General features: G+C 44.6%; 1 protein-coding gene across 2 annotated transcripts in view; it reads left to right on the top strand.

Annotated features, from left to right (window-relative positions):
* Window positions 1-20,489, top strand: part of FANCG (FA complementation group G) — a 574,353-nt gene that overhangs the window by 117,398 nt on the left and 436,466 nt on the right. The gene's annotated exons all lie outside the window — the stretch shown is intronic.

Below are 20,489 nucleotides of genomic sequence, written 5' to 3' on the forward strand. Positions count from 1 at the left end.
TGAGCTATAGAATCTGTTTGAGGCTCTAACCCGGGATATAGGCCAGTAGATAGAGACACTCCCAGAACCACCCTTACTTGTGCATATTAAGAAGCTTTGGGTTTTCACCCTAAGTTACTAGAGTAATCCAGACGTGGAACACTTGCTCACTGTTTTTAGAGAGGCTCAGCTCAACACTCACTGATGAGGCCCAACCAGGCCGAAACACGTGTCTGGGGTTTCTGTTGGTAAACTTGTTCACAAGTGAATTGCCTGGCATTTCGGTGCTGGACTGCCCTTGAACAGGACAAAGACTGATATGTAGTGGAACTTTCTCTTCTGTGAAAGGATGGTGAGCTAAAGAATCTGGTTGAGACTCTAACCCGGAATATAGGCCGGTAGATAGACACTCCCAGACCCCCCTTACTTGTACAAGGGGTTCCATCCTGTTTTTCGGTTCCAGATATTGCACTCGTCACTGATTCTGGATGTTGCGCTCACCACTGTTTCATCAGAATTCTGTTTGGGTATTCCAGGAGCTCTTTCACAGGAAAACTTTACTCAGCGGAAACTCTGTTGTTCAATGTAAATGTCCAAGGGCCCAAAGCCCTTTTCCCGATTCCAGAAGTCTCCGTCCCAGCCTGACGAAAAGAAGTTATTGATAATACATAAACCACTGGAGCAGTGCTTTACATAGAGGATTTGTTTTTGTTGAAGAGGTATTTTCATGGATAGCATTTGCTCTGAGAGTTTTTCTGATAAATCCATTGCCACAAATGTCTTCACTTTAGTGACCTGGAAGGCAGCTTGCTGATGCTAATGATGTTGGCAGGGATCCACCAATATAAAGCATTCCTTGGAACTAACCCTTCTTTCCTACCAATCGTCTTCCCGTATTTTCACCAAAGCCATATGACTTGCGCTCCTCCACAAAGTCAAACCTTTTATCTCTGCATTGAATTTCGAAACATTTGTCCAAGCCTTTGTGATCTCTAATCTGCAAATATGGCGTTGCCACCATCCAGAAGTATCAGACGCTACCGTGGCGCCTTTGAAAGCTGTCCGCGATGCTGTACAAAAATCGACAGTCACCCCATCCCCCAGCAGCTGTCCTGACTACTACTCCTTTTCCAAGCATGTATCATGTTGAAGACAGCCCGGATCACCTGGAAAGCAGTCACAATCCAAATACCACTCTATTTGCTCAATAAACTCCCTGGGCCTGATTCAGAGGTGCGTGTAACATTAGAAATATGTTGTTACAAGCAGGAACAACACATTTCTTAATTGCACCATAATCTGACAGTTAAAGAATGTTGTGCAGGGATGATGGAAGCCTCGACTCTTGCATGAGCCTGGTTTATGGCTTGACAACAGCCCTAGCAACCACGAGGAATGATGGGCAGGCACTGCAAGGGGATTCCCCTCCCAGCAGCACTGGTTTAGCACGTCAATAAAAAGAGTTAATATACGACAGCTCTGATGTGCTGTTAAAGCCCACTGCACACTTTTTCCCTTTAAAAACATAGCATTTCTTTGACTGTAGCATCACTTTTCTAGTTTATTAAAGTTTAAGATAACTTTCTTAAATTAGAAAAGTGGCAGTCTTTAAAGGAATGCTTGCGATGCCACTGGAGCACATGTTTTCCCCCACAACAGGAGATTCTAGCAGCTTTTGCTGCTGGGAAGTACAACATCTCCCCTCCAATACTTCTGAATGTTGGTGCCGGAAACGGTACTGGCATACTTGATCGAAAAACATTTGACCTTTTCGATTTGACCGAATTTTTTTTTTTTGGGTCAAATTCAATTAAATAAATTTATGGGGAGGGGTAAGGTAATAGGCTAAGGTGTGGGAAAGTGGGGGGGGGGGTGTTTAGGTTGCATGGGGTGTCCCCCGCTTTTCTGACCAAAAAAAAGACCTCAAGAAATTAGGTCAAATTGGAAAAAATCTAGTATTTTCGACTAAGTAGACCTGAACCCTGGAAACTGGAGGGGATAATGTTGTATTTACACACAGCTTTTATCATGAGCTCAGAATCATTGCCCCTGTCTCCAGAAGCCACCGAATCGCCAGAAACCAAAACCTCAGAGGCTGGACAAAAAAATTGCAATAGGGGAAAAACAGGAAACATGTCTATTTCTGCTGCATTCCATCTTTGGAACAAGTTAACAATGCAGATACGAGTGACCCCACCCCTCCACTCTACCATGGTTTTCCCTGTCTGGAGCTTTCTGACTCCCTGACCGCCTGCTGTCATCCAGAAATGGCGGATGTGAATTGCGTGGCTCTTTCCGAATCCAGCAACAAAGTGGATATGTAGTGTGAAAGGGAAACCTGTGCACTTCACACATGCTCGACAAAAGGGGATGCACCCGTGAAAGCCCCGTAGAAGTCCCGCTTTGCTTTGCCGGGAAACGCTCTTCGTTCTTCGCTACTTTGCTTTGGATTTGTGGCTGTGGACTGCATTAACCAGCAGACCTTACTTCATTTGGAGGCGGGCTATAAAAACAAGCACGCGCGCGCACCGCGCGCGCGCACCCGTGAAAGCCCCGTAGAAGTCCCGCTTTGCTTTGCCGGGAAACGCTCTTCGTTCTTCGCTACTTTGCTTTGGATTTGTGGCTGTGGACTGCATTAACCAGCAGGTGAAGAACCATTTGAACCAGACACAAGACGAACTTAAGACAATTGTCATTTTATATATATACTTTATATACCTCGTATACTCATTATTTTCTGTTTTATTTATTTAGACCTTACTTCATTTGGAGGCGGGCTATAAAAACAAGCACGCGCGCGCACCGCGCGCGCGCACCCGTGAAAGCCCCGTAGAAGTCCCGCTTTGCCGCTTCGCCGCTACTGTCGCGGCAAGCGGCGGTTTTGTTTGTTTTTTTTTTTTCTTTCTTTATTTGTTTAATTTTACTAATCATTTACTATTGGTCACTTAATCACAGTTTGAGTTTTATTAATAGTGATTGAACGCAGGCCTCAGAATATGAAACGTGGCTTCTCATCCCTAAGAGCAGGAATGCCTGATACTGCTCTAGATGTCTATGATAATAATGGAAAAGCCCCCGCAAAGGGAAAACTTCGACGGAGCTCGACACCTCGAGCAAGTGGTGCAAGCATACACTTGGACAATAAGAAAAAGTCTAATCTGCCTTTGGGAATGGATATTCGCTCTTTCTGCAAAAATCAAAGTGTGCCTCAAACGACAGGGAATGAACCAGGAAATATAACTCATCAAACAAGCCAGCCTAACACAATTGTTGACACTTCGCGTAAGGTAATACAAAACAGACGATCTGATGGAAGCACTGCGTTGGATGGAAAAAGCAACATCTTACCAAAATCAAAACCAGTGGATTCAGATGTTATTTTCTTTGCTGAAGAACAGGTCTCACTAACTGATAGCATTTTGTTGAACAATGTTTTAACTGGTGTTGCCATCTCTGACTCAGAACCTATAGTTAAATATACGACTTCAAGTAGCCTTTTACAATCAAACATTGCTGGCCCTAGTGACATGCCGATAATAGATTTGGACCCAAATGACACAGCTTTTTCCCCGCACACTTTATCTGATAATCTGTCCAAATCCCCCGTTTTATTTACCAACAATAGCTTTGCTGATTCTGTAGCAAATCCATCTTTTAGTGCTCCAACTCCGCGAAAAATAAAGGCTCTTGGCACGGGTGACTTTGGTCAAAGAACATCTCAAGAAGCTCAATTGGGAATAACTCTCACATCCATGAATACAGCCATTTTGGCCCTAGCCAAACTGTTTGAAGTTCTAAGTAAAAAAGCTGACTTACATTCTACCCAATTAAATCAAGTTTTGGCAGAACACCTCATCTTTACAACCAGTTTAAAAAAGCTTGATTCTTTGTGTCATCCAGTCAGCAATAAGAAAACTACGGGTTCGCAGACTTCTACCTTGGCGCCCATTAACACAAAAGAATATCAGCAGCTTCCATGCTTCTTAAATCCAATCACAGATTCCATGAATGGTGCACAAGTGTCATTCATGGATCAACCAAAACAGACATCTATACCAACTTATCCTTTATTTGATACTAAATTACATCTCAATGACATAGGTAAAAAAGCCCCAAAAAAAGCTCCAATGGCAAAAAAATCTAAAAACATCAAAACTGTCACCAAACATGACAATCAAGCCAAAGCTTTTGTGAAAAGACTATCTATTCCTGCTGCCACCACGATTGCAGCTGCGAAACAAGTTGCAAAAAAATATTCTAAGCAGTCTTTAAACCGCAAAGAAAAACCTCGGCCTGAGCCGATAGAACACAGTCCTTTAAATAATCTAATCAATATGGCAACAAGTATATCTAAAAATCCCACAACATCTCAAACGGCAGATGCCTCTCTTATTCAAATAGACAGCTCACAACATCAATGTGAGAAAGACACGCGCTTAAAGGATTTAAGACAAGCTATTGATAATTATATGTCAGCAAAATCGTCTTCCAAAAAACTAGTTTTTCCTCCTTTGCAGCCTTTCTCTCATCCTGAATCTTCCAATCCTTTGTTACAATATCCCCAGTTAGCCTCACAAACAACTGAAAAATCCTCTGTCTCGCAGATCATACCTCAGATAGGCCCAATACACTCCCAACAAGAGGCCTGCCAAAGAGATAACCTTGCCTCACAAATTCAAAGCAGCTCTTCATCATCTACTCAGCTTGTAGTAAATATTGATGAGAGCAAGCGTGAACTTACTAAGCATATTGAAGAAATAGTTCACAGCTCCTTGAATAAAATGTATCAAAATGGCGATTTTGTAAGAAATAACTCTGCTAGTGCTACAACGCAAATCGATAAACCTGGCTTACACATTCACAAAGATGAACCCAAGATAGCACAAAATCGAGTCAAACGTCCAGCGTTACATGCTCTAATGCTCACCTGCAAGCCTTCTCCAGCCAAACAGTACATTTTAAATCGAGCATCTATTTTGGCGATTTTTAGCGAAATCCCTGAATTAGATGACATTGCCTCCACAGATATTGAGCTTGTTGAGTTCATCGATCAGAAAAATGTTTCATCTGTAAAACTATGGATAAATTCACGTATTGTGGTGAACTTAATAATGGCTGTTAAACATCAATTGTCAGACCTGGGCTTTGTATTACACTCTTTGCCTGAGTCATCGAACATGACTGAAGTATCCACTGGTCTGCAATTAGCAAACAAAATCCAGCCTGCTATTTCTCAAAAATGCACATGTAATTGTCAGAAAACTCAAAGCTAGATTTGTAAGGTCACAACTGCCTCACTATCTCTTATTAGTTGGAATACAAGAGGTTATGTACACCTGCTAAATAATAATAATGCTCAATTATTGGGCCGTGATGTCATAATGCTCCAAGAAACGTGGCTTATAAAAGTCCCCTCCTGGAATAATTATGATGTCCTATTAAATCCGGCAAAAAAGAACTGTTCAGGGCGCCCCACATCTGGACTTCTTACCGCAGTAAAGCAATCTTCAACGCTGCAACTAGAACCATGGTTTATACCAAACACATTTCTACAAATGTCAAAAGTTTCAACCTCTAATTTCTCCTGTGCCTTGATTAATGTATATTGGAATCCCTTAGGAATCTCCGAAAATGATTTCCTCTGCTCTGTTACTAAGGCTTTAGACATAGTTTCGCTTGAAGGTATGACCAATCATGTTCTATTGGCCGGTGACTTAAATTTGCATTGCTTGGGACCTCAACGCAACTCTGAAAGCTGTCGTTTGCAAAAATGGAACAGCTTGATTCAGTCTCGTAATTTATTCATGCTAAATGGTTCTTTTTCACAAGATATACCTCCTCAAGCAACTTGGCACCGTGGTCAAAGCAATGGAATAATTGATTTCATCTATGTAAATGCATGCTTTCTAACTAAGATAACAGCTTTTGAAGTAATTAACACTAAAGCCAGCGATCATAACATTTTAAGCATGTTTTGGATTTTACACACTCTTAGGAAATACCCACAATCTGCAAATCCTATAGGTGTTCTAAATGTAAATTCAGCCAGAAACAGAATGATATGGTCACAAAAAACCCTCTCAGCCTTCAAAGATCATTTGCAGGCAAATTTGGAAAAACAAAAAGGAAGACCCATGCTGGATAAATTAGCTTATCATGACTTAATGCAAGTGTTTCAACACAATTCAGTTGCTCATACTCAGAAACAAAAACCCCATCTCCACTTACCAAATCTTGAAATTAGAGCTAAAAAGGCCGCCATGCGAGCAGAAAGGAAAGCGGCAAACAAACTACCATTGGTTGAACGCACCACTATCCTGAAACAAATTAGAACCAGGTATAGAAATTGGATTAGGGGTGCAAGGGCGAAACTATATCAATTTGATGGCTACTCAATGCTAAAAGCTCTAGCTGATAAAAATGTAGCTCAATCCTGGAACATCATTAATCATGTGACAGCGGGGCAACAGGTGGCTGTGCAAGCAAATGATGTAACAGAAACCACCTGGATTAAACACTTTTCAACGCTCTTTACGGATACCTCCTCTGTCTTAAGATCAGATCATTTAAAATCTCTGCCTAATTTTCATCTGGTCTTTGACAGAGAAGATATATTATATTATATTAAACAAGCAAGTAATTCCAGAGCCCCTGGCCCGGATGGTCTTGCAAACACGCATCTCAAACAGTATCCGGAAATCTGGACAGACATTCTTTTTCTCTTATTTGAGCATATCAATGTCTCCCAGACTATTCCCTCTTCTTGGAAGCAAGCAATCATCATTCCCATTTATAAAAAGGGAAATCGAGCAAATCCCTCTAGCTATCGGCCCATTTCACTTTTGGATGTTCCAGGAAAAATTTTCTCACGTTTAATATTACGAGATTTAAAAATTTGGTCTTCAACCTGCGCTAAAATGGACCCCCTGCAATCAGGTTTTGTTCCAGGTTTGGGCACTTTGCCAAACATCATCTCGCTGAATATGTTGAAAGCACAATATGCAGCTCGTAACCAATGTTTATATTTTGCATTTATTGATTTTCGTCATGCTTTTGACTCAATTAATCGTAACTTATTATTTAACAAGTTATATGCACTTGGTTGTCCTTCAACTTTACTCTCTTTAATCATCCTCCTACATTCCGGAACCACTATGCGAGTCAGACTTTCGATTGAAGGTGCTTTGTCTGCTTCTTTTGCTACAACCTTGGGTTTGAAACAGGGCTGCATTTTGGCCTCCTATTTGTTTAATCTGTTCATTTTTGACTTGGGTAGCGTGTTTCTTCAAACATTATCTGATGCCCCGGAATTAGGCCATCAGCGTGTACCATGGTTGTTGTATGCTGATGACCTAGTTCTAATGTCACAATCTCCGATAGGCCTACAAAACATGTTATCAGCCCTTGCACACTATGCCGCAAAAAACATCTTAGCAATAAATTTAGAAAAATCACAAGTCATGATATGTACTCCGAAGGGAAAAGCTTCGAGTCGTAATCTTACTTGGAAATTGTATCACGAATCGCTGAATATAGTTTCGGAATACAAGTACTTGGGTGTGTTCATTCAGAACACCATTAGAGACTCCAAACATATGATAATATTACAGACTAAACTAATGTCTCTTTTATCACAAGCAAAAATTTTAGTCTATAGATATGGTAAATTCACTTTGAAACACATCTTTATGTTCTATGAACAGAAAGTGATACCGAGTCTATCATATGGTATTGAATCAAAGCTCTATTCGAATGATCTAGCATGGGACAAGTTAGAAGCTGTTTTCTGGAAAGGAGTTTTACATTTACCAAACTGTGTACCAATGCCAATACTACGTTATGAGCTAGGTTTCAATTCTCTGGCAAGCAGAGTGAAGTGGAAAATGTGTGCCTTTTTCCGCAAATGTATCTTAGGCCTTACAAATAATAATATTTTGAACACAGTAGCCCACTATTTAATCATGGCTAAGCAGACTTTCCCGAACTCTTGGCGCAGTTTTGTTTACACACTTCTTGCAGAGGCTAGTATTCCCCTACAGATGTTATTGGATACCCCAATGAGCGCTAAAAGGAAATTTTATCAATGGGCCTGGATTCAAAATTATGAAGCATGTACAAAATATAATGATTTTGATACTAGAATTCACTGTTTTAAGAAATTGGGTCAAGCTGCAAATTACCTAGTAAAATGTCCATCATCAAGAATTAGGCAACAATTTTTACGTATAAGATTAAACCTATGGCCCTCTAGAGACCAACTATATAGGCGAAAAAACCCTTTTTGTAAAACAAATAAATGTCGTTATTGTGAAAATTTTATGTGCAGAGAAACTTTGCAGCATGTAGTAGTAGCATGTCCTAACTTGAAAGATGCTAGATATATCTTTTTTTCAAATCTACTGAATTTGTACACAGAAAAAAATGAAATAGAAATCTGGAGTATTCTAATAAATAGTCCCAGATTTGCCGTCATCAAAGCTGTAGTACAATATTTAGAAAAAATGTTACCATCTGAAATAGTGTGTTCACCAGTCTGAAACTCTTGCGTCTTTTATCATTTTGTCTTGGTATTATCCTAATGTTGCCTCATGTTATGTTATGCTGACAAAGTTCATTACAAATTTTAATGTATTATTTTAATGTATTATCATCATTATGAATTTTTGTATTTTCCTCCTTTTAATCTTTTTTGAAAAGTTGATTGATATCAGCTAAATCAAAATAAAAAAAAAAAAAAAAAAAAAAAAAAAAAAAAGGGGATGCACGTGTGTAGAGAGATGTCTGCAGGCACTGCAGGGACACAGTGGAAAGTAATACCAGAGTGTGGGAGGAAATCCACACACATGTACACAGACCTGAGAAAAACGGTTCCCCTGTACTGAAAACCCACACAATAATAGCCTGGCAAAAGATGCAAAATCACAGTATTGTAAGGCAGGTCACAGGCAGAGTCCAGGACCAGATCCCATCCACCCCCCAAGATGACTGCCTGCCTTTTTAAAGCTACAAGAATGCCAGGAGAAATTCTCGGGAAGACCAATGTGCTGGTTAAACTCTGTAAAGAGACGTACAGGACCCACAACTGCAAACCTTTTTCTTAAGGACATCTATGAGGAGGGTGCAGATCCCAATAAAAAGACAGACTGCCTAGCTCATTTGTTGGAGAGCTGGGGGAAAAGAATGACTTGGAGCAGGGCTGAATGGAGCATAGGAGCAGAGATGAGACTGGGAAAACAGAGTGTGGTGAAGGAGTGTCAATGTCCAGAGGGAGAAGCAGGTGGAGGAATATAATTTGCTTGGATGGTCTGCTAGGAAGATCCTAATCGTCCAGAAATGGGATTGGCAGGAGGGCCAGATAAGTAGGTAGGGAGATTCAGAGAAGGGACTAGTCTGGTGTGTAGAAGGGGTATGTTGTAGTGTTGGGAGAGGAGGTGGTGACTTGTGAGTAGTTGGAGAAGGTTTTTGAGTTTACAAAGGTTGAGGAGGCACTTGTGAAGGCTAAGGAGGTGGTAGCCACCTCGGAGAAGGGATAAGGTAGTACTGTTGTGGGGCTAAGGAGACATTTGGGAAAGAGGTTAGAGATACTGAGAGAGAGGCTGACGTTAGAGTTGCAGAGAAATGTCTGTGAGTTTGAAATTGACGAAAAGGCTAAGGAGAAGGTTCGACAAGACCAGATGGAGGATGGCTGAGTTACAAAAGAACTTGAGGAAGAGTTTGGAGAAGATGAGAAGGTTGTAGAAGTTAAGGAGTAGGTGGCGTAGTACAGATAAAGATGTGGTGGTGAGAAATGAGGGAGGTGTTGAAGGTGGAGTAGTAGTTAACAGAGCGAGAAGACAGAGGAGATGCAGATTAAGGAGTGGTGAAGGATGAGGCGGCCTTGAACCCTCAGACATTAGAGGGGTGTGAGGAGTTGAAGAGGGGTGAAAGGGGCTGGATTAGGGGTGAGCCCCAGACCTGCAGAGATGGGCCCCAAAATGAGAGGTGGTACAAGAGAGTTGCAGTAAAGTGGGCAGGACCACATCAAGTAGTCCGTGCTGGGCCTGGTACCACTTTGACTGCTGAACCAGAGAACTTGATTCATGAGGCCTGAAGAAGCCAGCAGCTGAGACAGCCCACAGTGCTGATGCGTGGCCCGGGAAAGAACTGAGAGAACACCAGACAAGTACTGCATCCACTGCTGGTGGGCTGCTTCTTAACTGGCAACGAAAGGCCTTTATTTTGGGTGCAAATTGTATTCCCTGGTCTGATCTTTATTGCGTGTCTGTACGTCTCGTCTAGTTTTATGTGCGCCCTGAAGCTTACGGGCATGTGTGCGCGGTACAAAAATTTAAATAAATAAATAAGATCCAGGACCTCTTTTACGTCGGTTGTACCTCAACACTTTTAGTCGAGCTAAAACGATACTTGCTACGCCCTGATGTAGGCAGTCTATCACTGTGCTTACAAAATGGCCTTTCCCAAACAGTATGTTTTGTTTGCATTTGCCTTGACGACAAGGGGAACTTTTCATTTTGATTTGAGAAAAAAAATGAAAAAATAAATCTTTGTTCTTTGAACAGCTTGCACTTTGCACTAACTTCCCAAATGCAGATAGAACCGTCCTCAATTTGAATGTTTTCCTCCGTTCCCACACATGGAGAAAGATTCTCTTTTGTATCTGTTTGTTGGATTAAAACCATGCATTAATGCTTTATTATTCAATGTTCTTAAGCCCATTACGGTATTGGTTTTATGCAGTTAGGCACAGAAGCACCCATGGCTTTTTGGAAAAGCCCCAACAAACGTTATCTGCCCTTTTGTGAGGAAAGGATTTAGGAGAGAGTTTGAAGTTGGGTTAATGATGAGCACACAGATGAATTCAGGGAGAGGGCAATGTGTTGCACTTAGATGGATTTTGGGGATGGGCACTGTGTTGCAATTTTTTTTTTTTTTTACTTTGTTTTTATTAACATTTTACATATATTATTATTGGCACTCCCTGCCAATAATACATCAAACAAACTTAAATGTCAGTATATTTTGATTTTTACTCCCGAACCGGCCGTCCCCCTCCCACCCCCCCCCCAACTTTTCAACATACCAAGTTTTGAGACATTGCTGGTTATTGAAGCTGCAGAGAAAACATTCAATTACCAATTTGTTGTACTCCATACAGTGTGACATAGTGGGGTCAGACTGACTCTCAGTGGGATAAAAGCTGAACTGAATCTCTGGAAACGGTGAAGAGGGGTGTGAAATGGAAGCCTTATAGGTTTTTCTTTACAGTCGCATAGATATGCAGTCATCATTAAGAAGGACTGCAGTCCATTCCTGTACAAAGTCCGACATCGCTGTGAGTTTTTCATAAGTGAAAATCGATCTAAGTTTGCCGAGCCATTCCTCCTTAGATGGGGCTAGAGCACTTTTCTACTTTTGGGCGAGTGCCAGCCTCCCTGCTCTCAACATGGCCCCAATAACCCTTGGAAATGCGTTCTGCTCGGTTTCCGGCATAGGAGTACCCAGGAGGATTTACAATGGTAGTTGGGACGGGCAGTACCCCTCTATATCCTTAATCCAGCTGAGAAGTTCTGACCAGTACACCTGAACAACCGGACATCCCCACCACATGTGATACCAAGTGCCTCGTTGCTGACATACCCTGGGGCAAAAAGGGGATACCTCTTTAAACATCCTAGACAGGGTGGCTGGGGGAAATGCCATGAATGGAGTATCTTAAAGCTATGTTCCATAGAAGCGGTGTATAGCGATCCCGTAAAAATGGATTTAAAGATTGCCCTCCATGTGTGGTCGTCCAGCGTCATGCCCAACCCTTCTTCCCGAATTCGTTTAAAGGGTTGCCTACCCTCCAGGTTTGCCGTTATCAATGTGCTATAAATCATAGATAGGGAGCCTTTCCGGGATACACTTTTGACTAGAACACTTTCAAAGGGGGTGAGTGGGCGCTTAAAGTTGTCGGCCCACTGGGGGTGTGTCAGAATTCCCTTCAAGCGTATGTATTCGAAGATCGAGGGGGGGGCTATCTCCCAGTGCCTCGGTCAGCTGGTCATATTCTATGGAACCCTCCTCCTGAGAGAGTTGAACAACCCTCTCCAAGCCCATATCTGACCATGATTGGGTATCCCGAAAGCCCCTAGCGCCTAGATTGATGGGGTGGGGGCCCAAAGTGATGTCAAAGGGGACAGCCAGGAGGACAACTGTTTGTTGTCTTTGTTTGGTTTCCATGCAGCTCAAAGGGCAGCTAAGGTGGGATGCGTTTTGGGGTGGGCGGGGAGAGCTTTGTGGGAGGCCCACAATAGGTCCCTGACTTTTTTCGGATGAGTATGGACGTCTTCGATATAGGTCCAGTATGTCCCCAGGTCGTCTCATGTGTTTCAACATCACCCGGAGCTGGGCTGCTTTATAGTACAGCCTGAAGTCCGGGAGACCGAATCACCTATTGGACTTGGGAAGAGTCAGGGTAGAGAATTTGACATTTACTCTCTTACCGTTCCAGATGAACTGGAGGACACGGGCCTGCAGTACCTCAAAAAAAGCTTCAGGGATCACCACGGGGAGGGCTGCAAAGAGGTAAAGAAGGTGAGGTAAGATGTTCATTTTTACTGTAACCATACGCCCAAACAAAGAGAGGGTAAGAGGGGCCCAACGTTTAACGTCACTACTAATCTTAACAAAATCCCCGGGAAGTTGCTCTGATAAAGTTGAGACAGATCCCTGGGAATAGTGGTGCCCACATACCTAGTGGATACCTGCTCTATTCTTACTCTCAGTATTTCGGAATTGCTCCCAATATCATAGTGTCCGGGGCCCATGGGCATAATGCTAGATTTGGACGCATTTACCTTAAGCCCTGAGAAGGTGCCAAAATAGCTCATGAGCCCGAATAATCGGGGAAAGGAGTCCTGGAGGTTGGTTAGGTAACCCAGGATATCATCTGCGAACAGGGAGAGTTTAAAGTCACAGTCGCCACACCTTATCCCCATGATTTCTTGGTCAGCTCTGATCGCTATAGCCAGAGGCTCCATTGCCAAGGCATATAGAAGGGGCGATAGGGGACAACCTTGCCGCGTGCCCCTAGAAAGGGCCAGAGGTTCCGAGGTGCCACCATTGACCAGCACTTTCGCTGAGGGGCCGTTATACAATGCTGAAACCCACCCACAGAAATGGTCCCCCAGACCCATCTTTCGAAGAACTTTACCCATATAAGGCCACTCGACACGGTCAAAGGCCTTTTCTGAATCTAACGAGAGAAGGTAGCCCTCCACCCCCTGCCTTGAAGCCTCATGCATGATATCCAGAGTCTTTCGGATGTTGTCGGATCCCTGACGTCCCATTATAAAGCCCACTGGATCTCCATGCACCAGGGAAGGGAGGAGTTTCGCCAGTCTGTTGCTAAGAGTTTGGCCAGGATCTTAACGTCAGTGTTAAGGAGGGATATAGGGCGGTAAGATTGGCACTGAGAGGGGTCCTTCCCCTCTTTGGGGAGCACTACAATCAAAGCGGACATCATCGTGGGAGGGAGGGAGCCTTGTTCCAGTGCTGCGTTAAACATCTTGGCCATAAACGGGGCTAGTATCGACAGATAGGTCTTATAAAACTTAACTGTATACCCGTCATCCCCCGGCACTGTACCGCTCTTCAAAGAGGATATGGTGTCTATTATTTCTTGCGTGGATATGAGAAGTTCCAATGACTCTGCCTTTTCGGGAAGGAGACCTGGAATCTGGAGGGAGTCTAGGAAGCTGTCAATCTCGGCTCTGTTCCTCGAGTATTCCGAGCAATACAGACGCTCATAGTAACGCCTGAACTGTTCGGTTATCTTACTATCTCTCACGGTCGATTCCCCTCCGGGGTGCGAATGGAATTCACCCTTCTACTGTTTCTGAGCTCGCAAAGCTTCCAAGCCAATATCTTATCTGCCTTTTCCCCCTTTTCCATATATTTCTGTTTCAGGAAGGATAGCTTCTTTTTCTCGATCCTATCTCAATAAGGATGCCCCTAATGGTAGCCTTGAATGCCTCCGAAACCCCCAGGACGCCGACCTCCCCATTGTCATTGACAGAAAAGTAATCTTCAATGGCCACTAAAAGGGACTGGCGTATTTCTTTATCGTGCAAAAGGAGGTCATTGCACCTCCACTGGGACCCGGGGACAGGGGCAGGGGGAATACCCATTCTTATCTTGACCATATCGTGGTCCGTCCAAGGGACGATCTCCACCCCCGAATCTGTGACCTCTCCTTCAAGTGAGGAGTTGACCAGAATATAATCAATACGGGAGAATGCAGCATGTGTCTTTGAATAAAAGGTGAAGTCGGGGTCCCGGTCTTGCCTGGTTGCATGCGTATCACACAAGCCCAATTCCCCATTAACTTCCTGGAAAGCTTCTGCCAGTTTTCTATCGAGTCGTAGGTCGGGACAGGGATTGGCAGGCCTCCTATCCCTCTTGGGGCAGAGAACCATGTTAAAATCCCCACCCACCAGTAGAGTGCCCTCGGAAAATGCCATCATTTTCTCTTTCATCCCCTCCCAGAAGACATCTTGCGCCTCGTTCGGAGAATATATGCAAACTAGGGTAAACAGTCAGCCCCGCACCTCCCCCTTAACCATAATATATCTTCCTTCCGGATCACACTTCTGCGCAGTAGACGTGAAATGGGCCCCGGGAGAAACCAATAGAGCAACTCCACGTTTTTTCGCCTGAAAGGACGCTACAAACACCTGCTCAATGGTTTTCGCCCTGAGCTTTGGTTCCTTGCCCCGAACCCAGTGGGTTTCTTGTACAAATAGGAAATGAAGCCGGAGCCTCGCAAATTCTTTCACCGCCAATTACCTTTTTGTAGGAGAGATAAGCCCACGTACATTTAACGACCCCACTGTCAAAAATTGGAGCGGATCATCCATTAAAGCGTGGGTAAAAGCACATGGTCCCTTCCATGAGGCACATAATGTCATCACTCTCGCAATGCTTCCACACCTTACTGATGCCCTGAAAACTTTCCAGGGTTGCTAAGTAGACCAGAAAACTTGGCATGTCCCAACTGAAACCACCATGAACTGACCCCAACATTTCACCGCCCCCTCCCCCCTCCCCCCTGAACGCCTGGTTAGTTAGCGGCTTCATCTTGTCGCTGAGCCAGGCCACCAGTGTCTCTCTCCGCCGGGCTCGTTATACGTTCAAAAACAACAACTCGAGCCCCCCCACACCCTTGACCCAAAAAGTATGTGATCCATTACGTCGCACCCCCCCTCCCAAGATCGAATACAAGCTTAATCGGAGAGCACCCAGAGGCTCTTCAAGTGTTAGGTTGTTCCGGGGATGCTGGGGCCACCCTTCTAGACTTCCTGTGGCCTCAAACCTTTCGCCTTTCCTTTGGAGCCTTGGTCTCCCTGGGGCCTGCCGGGGTTCGTTCGCGGTCCTGCTCGCCCAACTCCATATTCGGTTCATCCAAGAGTTTCCCCGACACCCTGTGAATATCATCCTCCGTGACCAGAGCATATTTGTAGCCATCAAGTTCAAAAGAAAGTGAGAATGGGTACCCTCACAGAGCCGGCGTCTTGCCAGGGTAAAGGCCGAAAGATCCTGATACACCGAGATATGGGCCCCCTCCCAGTCCACCGGGCCTTTCTTGCGAGCTAGTTCGAGAATCTTGCTTTTTTCCCCAAAGTAGTGGAATCGTACGAGAATTGACCTGGGGCCTCTGTTGATTGCACCTGCTCTATGGGCTCTATCAATGGTTGGTTCATTAGTATTGGTCCCTTCGAAGAGTGATCCCACCACCGCATTGACAGCTTTTATAATATCCATCTGCGTTTCACCATCCCGCTCCGGGAAGCCTAAAAAGCGCAGGTTGCAGCGACGTTCCCTGTTTTCTAAATCGTCGAGTTTCAGGGAACATTTCTCTTCTCTCAAGCTCCGCCAAGCGCATGTCAAATTGAGTCTCAAAAATGTCGTTCGAGGCCGAGTTGTTTTCTAGCACTTGTACCCTGTCATCAATGTTGTCAACTTTTTTATCTAGGGAATCTAGTCGTACCGCAATATCGGCTCTGAATCCTCTGATCTCCTCCAGGAGGGCAGCCATGCCTTTAGTGACCGTGCTGGTTTCCGTTAATTCCTGATGCGTCGGGCCGCCATCTCGGGGAGAGTTGGGAAGCCAGGCGCCGGGCACCGAAATCTCTGCAAAGACTCCCTCCAGGTCATAGGCACCCCCGGCCTATCACTACTCTGCAAGGCCCACCACTGAAAATTCAGGCACAATAGGCACCGGTACCGGGCCGCAAATCAGTTCTGAGGAGTGGGCTATGGGGGGTCCAATGCAGCGGAAAGTCTCTGTGGGCAACCAATACCACTCAAGGACGTCCTAACTTTCTTCTTCAATCCCTGGCTACCCCTGTGCAAGGAACAACTCCCGGTCCCCCGAGTGGCAGGGGCCGGTTCCGGGCTCTGTCGTGGCCCACAGGAGCACTACACCCTGCTTGCAGCCCAATCCCTGTACTCGCAGTTCCAATGGGGGGCTGTGCGGGCCTCTTCTCCAGTCCACGATCCACAGGGGTTAGTCACGCCCCGACCCGAGCCGTCAATGGGGGGACATCCGCTGTTGTGATGCCGAGCAATGGAGTTGAGCTGCAGTCCAGGGGCGGGCTCGATATGCACTCGGTGGTGGTTAGAGCGCTGGGGCGCTCCCTCGCCTCGAGTGGGTCCCCGCAGTTCACCACAGCCCACCCCCAAAGCCGCTATTTCGTCCAGGGGGGACGCACGGTGGGAGGGGCGGGAGGATTGATGCAGACCCCCTAGGCGTCATGGATCGCCAGCAGGAGGGGTTGGGGGGGCGAGGGGCCGTTGCTCCCGGTGGCCCCCAAGTGAGGGCTGACCCCCCGTGGGTGGGGAGAGGGCCAAAAACCTCCTGGTGGCAGTCCGGATCCGCGTTGTGTTGTCCCTCGCAGGCTCCTCGCAGGCTCCTCGCGGCTTCTTCAACTCTCCCGCCCGCATATACTTGCGGGGGATGGACGCGAGCCGACAGGCTACGAGTGCGGCCTCCAAGCAGCCTGGGGAGCAACACATCCCCGCCTGTGCTCAATAACGTGTTGATGCCGGTGCAGGCAGGTTGACAGGGGGGGACTTCTCCCACGCCGTCCAGCGAATCTCCAGGCCTCTCATGAGCTGCGGCTCACAGTGAATTCGTATGGAACCGCAGCGCCGGGGAAGGCGGGGCTCTCCCTCCCTCTTATCCTCGATGGCACCTAACTCCACGATGGCTCCAGGTCGGAACACCGGAGTTGGGGTGCACAGGTGCCCCACGTTGCCAGGAAGCCTTGGTGGGGGTCTGCTACTCACTCCTGGGGTGTCTGGGGGGGCTCAGATCCCATAAACGCACCCTGTGGAGGAGACGTGCAGAGATGTGTCAGCACATCTCTGCGCTCCCTGGTGGATCCCCGTGTTGCACTTTTTAGGATAGCATGTCTATTACGCTAGAAGATTTGAGTTAGCCAATGTATTCCACATAGAATATTCTTGTGATGAGGAACTTTATAGTGGATATCAACCTAAGGACTCCCGTGACTGGATTTTCTAGTTTGTTTCTAACGAAACACAATGTCGCATTGGGGTGGGAAGCTACAGAGACATTGAGTTCCTCTACTTCGTTGAAAAAAACCTAATTATATTGAGTTTCTCACACATCTTTTACTGTGCCATACGGAATTGGGTGATACTGCAAAAACATTGATTCTATGAATTGAAAAGTGCACATTCGTAATGATGGTTGAAAGAATTTATTGAAAGTGGCCCTTTGTGATAACGCGTGTTTCGACACTCTTTTTCTAATCAGGGCAAGTCTGTGGGTTTATTTTAACAAAAACAAATGAGTGGTACACCATAGGGATAAAAAAAAAAGAATGGGATAGTGTCCAATTTCATACAAACATATTACAGAAATCATCCCAAACACAAAGCTCATAGTATAATTGTGTGAATGTATAGAAATCATATGATGCAAATTCAAATACAAATACAAAATGTCCAAAGCCATAGAGATTTAGGAGGGGGGGAGACAGGGAGGATCATAAAATGAAAAGGGAAAGAAAAAGGGGGTGTGGCGGGAGGCGTGGGGAGGGGTGAGAAGGGAAAAGGGAGGAGACTGAAGAAATGAAAGAAAAATGTCATGAATGATTTGATTCTGGTCAAAACGTTCACATTTTTATTGACAGTCATTATTATGTGCCATATTTACACGTTATATTTTGTTGGATTCATATTGGCTGTGAGTATCTAACAACTATTTTGTAGTCCCCTGTGATTTTGAACAGAGAAAGTTGTATCGTGTGGGTAAATCATAAACGTCGGAGAACATAATTTAGGTCAGATTGTCTTGGGTTTATGGTTTCCTAAAATGTCTACCACTAATTTGTACTACTGGTTGTCACGTTATTGTTTAGACTAAAATATGGTTGGTACAGCATATAAAAACTTAAGAGGCCCTACCACAATAGAACATAATTCTTACCCTGTATCTGATGTCCAATGGTTTTGCTTTACGTCTTTGCTTATCGAAAATATTCTGGGGCTAAATCCCGCCTGCATTTAAAAATGATAGATGTCATGCCTGGTATTGACGCAATGACATAGAGAATCATTCTTACAGCACATTATGTGCTTGCATGTTTACTATAAGCGTCTTTCTCTGCAAGAGAACTAACTAAAACGCCCATCAGCATCTTTTCTACAGTAAACGTTTTATTTACTAATATTTTACATTGCTCATGAATCACTCACAGCAAATTTGTTATAAAACATCCTATATTGCAAAGGATTCCAAACTGTAATGCTCGTAAGTGTCCTAAATGCAGTAGGTGTTTAGTTTGTTAATGTTTTTCTCACCACTTGCTACGCGTGCGTCTTATTTTGCAGAAAAATCCAACTGAAATGCCTGCAGCGTCCTTGCTGCAGTGCATGTGTAGTTGGCTAATAGCTTTCTCATCGTGCAGGTCATTAGGGCTTACCTGAAAATGTCTTTTTCTACGTCTCTTTTATTCCTATGGTGTACCACTCTCATTTGTTTTTGTTAAACCCACAGACTTGCCCTGATTTGAAAAAGACAGAGAAGTGTCGAAACACGTGTTATCACAAAGGGCCACGTTCAATAAATTCTTTCAACCACCATTACGAATGTGCGCTTTTCAATTCATGGAATCATGTTTTTGCAGTATCACCCAATTCCGTATGGCGCAGTAAAAGGTGTGCGAGAAACTCAAAATAATTATATTCCACATAGAAGGTATATATATAGCCTTGGCGTTGCACTTGTAACATTTCTGATGGAAGACTGTCCATAGCACTCAAAGATTTATAGGGATAACCTGTCCGTTGCGCCTATAAGGTATATGAGGGCAGACTGTCTGTAGCACTTGGCCATTTATGAGGTCAACCTGTCTATTGCGCATAGAAGAATTATTCTGTATTAGGATAGCCTGTCTATGGCGCTTGAAGATGAACTAGGATAGCCTGTCTTTTGCGTTTAATAGATGTATTAGGATAGCCTGTCTAACGCACTTAACCTTGGTATTCCACCAGAAGATTCATGATGTGATCCTGCCTATTGCACTTAGAAGATTATAAGGATAGCCAATGAACTGTAGATAGCCTTGCTATTGGGCTTAGAAGATGTATAAGGAAAGCATGTCTATTGCACCTATCCCTGATTTTGCACTTGGAAGATTTATGAGGGTAGCCTGTCTTTTGCGCTTAGATGTATTAGAATAGCCTGTCTATTGCGCTTAGAAGACTTTATGAGGGTAGCCTGCCTCTTATACAGACAATATGATCACACAGCTACATCAAAGACAAAGCTCCATCTGAGCCTCGAGGTACGTATTCACGCACTCTTCCACATGTTTGACCTTCATGGGTAGCTTACTGAAGCTCGGCCAGCCCACCTAACTCCCTATATTGACCAAATGCACACACGCATTCCAAACATTTGGACAATTTTTCCCATACCTTGGACTGCGGTCCCCCGAGGCTGTTCCCACCACAAATGCGTTGAGGCCATACTAATGGGATAAAGGCACTATATAAATGACAAACTAGTCCTGTACTACTTTGGTTTAGCTGAGTTGCACATCAGGCAACATAGTGACTTCCAGGACTGCATAGAAAATAGGCAGTTAGTGATGTCTGAGGACAGCACGGAAGGGAACGATAATGGCACGACTAACATTGGCAAACAGTTAATATGAGAAGTCGAGACAGACCTTCATGGGACCCTTAATAGAAGGGGGTGACTGAGAAGGCCTCAGAATTTCAGGAGATGGAAAAGGGCTGATTAGCCTGGTAGAAAGCAACCTAATTGGTGGTGATACCCTTGAAGCCAAGGTGGTCAGGAGGAGGTAGGGATGATCAACAGCATCAAAGGCAGCAGAGGGGTTAAAGAGAATGAGACAGATGGCAGTGGTGGGCTGAAGTGAGAGATTGACACAGGTAATCGCTGTCTCAAGTACATGTTTGTGGCATAACTC

The sequence above is a fragment of the Ambystoma mexicanum genome, chromosome 6p (genome assembly GCF_040938575.1).
Source record: "Ambystoma mexicanum isolate Mex_15411 chromosome 6p, UKY_AmexF1_1, whole genome shotgun sequence".
Lineage (NCBI taxonomy): Eukaryota > Metazoa > Chordata > Amphibia > Caudata > Ambystomatidae > Ambystoma > Ambystoma mexicanum.